The sequence below is a fragment of the Colobus angolensis genome, unplaced genomic scaffold, assembly GCF_000951035.1.
Source record: "Colobus angolensis palliatus isolate OR3802 unplaced genomic scaffold, Cang.pa_1.0 Scaffold36, whole genome shotgun sequence".
Taxonomy (NCBI): domain Eukaryota; kingdom Metazoa; phylum Chordata; class Mammalia; order Primates; family Cercopithecidae; genus Colobus; species Colobus angolensis.
The window spans coordinates 3,894,595-3,896,916 of record NW_012116932.1 but is presented as its reverse complement, the minus strand read 5'-3'; positions in this window follow the sequence as shown (position 1 = coordinate 3,896,916).

The following is a 2,322-nucleotide window of genomic DNA, read 5'->3' as shown; positions in this document are numbered from 1 at the left end:
TTTATGAAATGTTTCACTGGCAGGACTTGGTTTCACAATCAAAGAATCTATTGGTCTGACAAAAATAAACCAAAAAATGGGCAAAGGATATGAACATAGAGTTTAAAAGGAAATACAAGTGTCTCATAAACATATGTAAAAATGTTCCACCTCACTTTTAATAAGATAAATGCAAGTCAAGCTACCGAGACCATTTTATATAATTGGCAAAGATCTGCAAGTTGGATAACATACTGTGTGAAGGGATATGTTAGTGTATCAGAAAAGTATCAGTCAGGTACAACTAGAAAAACAGAAACCACTTGGAATATTTAAAATGGGGGGAATTTAAAACATACAGTTGGTTACACAGAGGATGTGAGAGGCTGAAAGACTCCCAGGAAACAGTGAAACTACTGGAGATTAGCAACAGTAGGACATCCTGTTACCTCCAGGCCAAAGGGACAAGAGGGGGAGGTGTTGCCAGAACCCAGGGAGCTGAGCCCATACTGAGCCTGTCCTACTGGACTTGGGACCACCCAGGAGGAGTAGCTGCTGCCCTAGACACCTTTCTATTCCCACCACCCAGGCTGAAAGGGAAGAATGGGAAATACCCTGGCTTCTCCTTTTCTCCCTCTTATTCTCCTACTGTTGAGTCCCATCGGCCAGTTGATAGGGGAGTCTGGGAAATGAAGCCCCCCATGAAGCAGAGTCAGAAGGTCTGGGAATGGATATGAGAGCTAACAGGCTCAGAACCATCAGAGGACTGGGTGTGTGAAATATGCAATCACATATCTTGTGTGAGATCATGAGTTTATATCTCTATGAAGGGCATTTGACATTATCCAAATTATAAATGCACATCATCTTTGACCCCACGATCCAGTTGTACATATTTATTCTTCATATGTACTCCCACACATACACAGTTACATAAGAACAAAGTTATTCACTGCATAATTGTTATTAACAGTGATAGATTGGAGACCATTTAAATGCCCATAATTGGGGGCCCTTACATAAATTTTGGCATATCCTATTCAATGGAATATCATACACTTGTAAAATAACAAGAAAAAGTTTTTGGTAATGATATGGAATGACTCCATGATAATATCTTGTTAAGGGAAAAGATCAAAATGTAAAACAATGTGCAAGTTCGTACAACAAAAATAAAAATAAGAGCATTAGACAAATATGTCTGTATGTATGTCAATTTCCTTGAGGAGGGTACACACTGGTTGCCCCCAGGAAGCGGAATTGAGAGACAAGGGTGGGAGGGAGTCTTGTTAACTGTGTTCCATTTGTAGTTTTAGAATTTTGTGTCACGTGACTGCTAATCAAGCATAAATAAAATTTAAATATAATGTAAACAAAAGAGAAACAAAAGAATTTCCTTCCACTTTACCAGTTTGTAGACATTAAAATCCCTTTAAGGGAGGGAATAGAATCTTTAAAGAAATTAACCCCTTTACCTTCCGAGTTCCTTTCTGAAAGGTTTTTTTTTCCCCTCGCCCCCTGCTGTGGACTGATCAGCAAACAAGCCATTTATTTCTATTGCGCAAATTTACACGGAGAGAACAGCCTCAACCCACCGGCGTGAGAGGATTTCCAGGGATTTAGAAATCGCCAGTGTAACTCCACAAAAGCTTCAAATGCTTTATTTTCATGGAGCGACTTCCACCCTGCAGCTAAAATTGACAATGTGTTTTCACAGCCGAGTTGTTGGGGCTGAGGCAGTCGGTCTAAGGAAGATTCCTGGCTTGATGGATGCAAACGCGCAATGAAGTCCTGGCCTGGAGTGGAACCTTTCAACTCTCAGCTATTCTTCCAGGACCGGGAACTCCTGGCACTAGCCCGAAAGCTTTCCTCACTTGCAGCAGTCTTTGGGCGTCTTTCTGATAGAGCGGGCTCACTAACCCGGCGGTTCAGCAGCTGTGGGGGGTCTGGGAGACTTGGACGCGCCTTAGCCTGGACAGCTCCCTGAGCGCGAACCCCTTTGATGTGTGTTGAATGAATGAGCGTCGCTAGCGTAGTAAATTTATGGCAGAATTAAAGCAATCCACATAGGGGTCACTACGGCGACTTTAATTACCCAGGGACTGTGAAGTGGGGAAGAGCTGTCTTTGGAGGAGCGCCACACCACGTCTTAGAATCAGGCAGGCCCCGGATTCTGGTGACCCATAACTCTACGGCCACTGAGGGTCCAGGACTCAGAGGCAGGGGAAAGGAAAAGCCTGACTGAGAATCGGGGAAGGACCTGGAGTTGCATCTGGGGGCTCCCGAACCGCGGCCCCAATACTGCACTGCGCCGCAGGGAAGAGCCCCGGGAGGGGCGCGGGT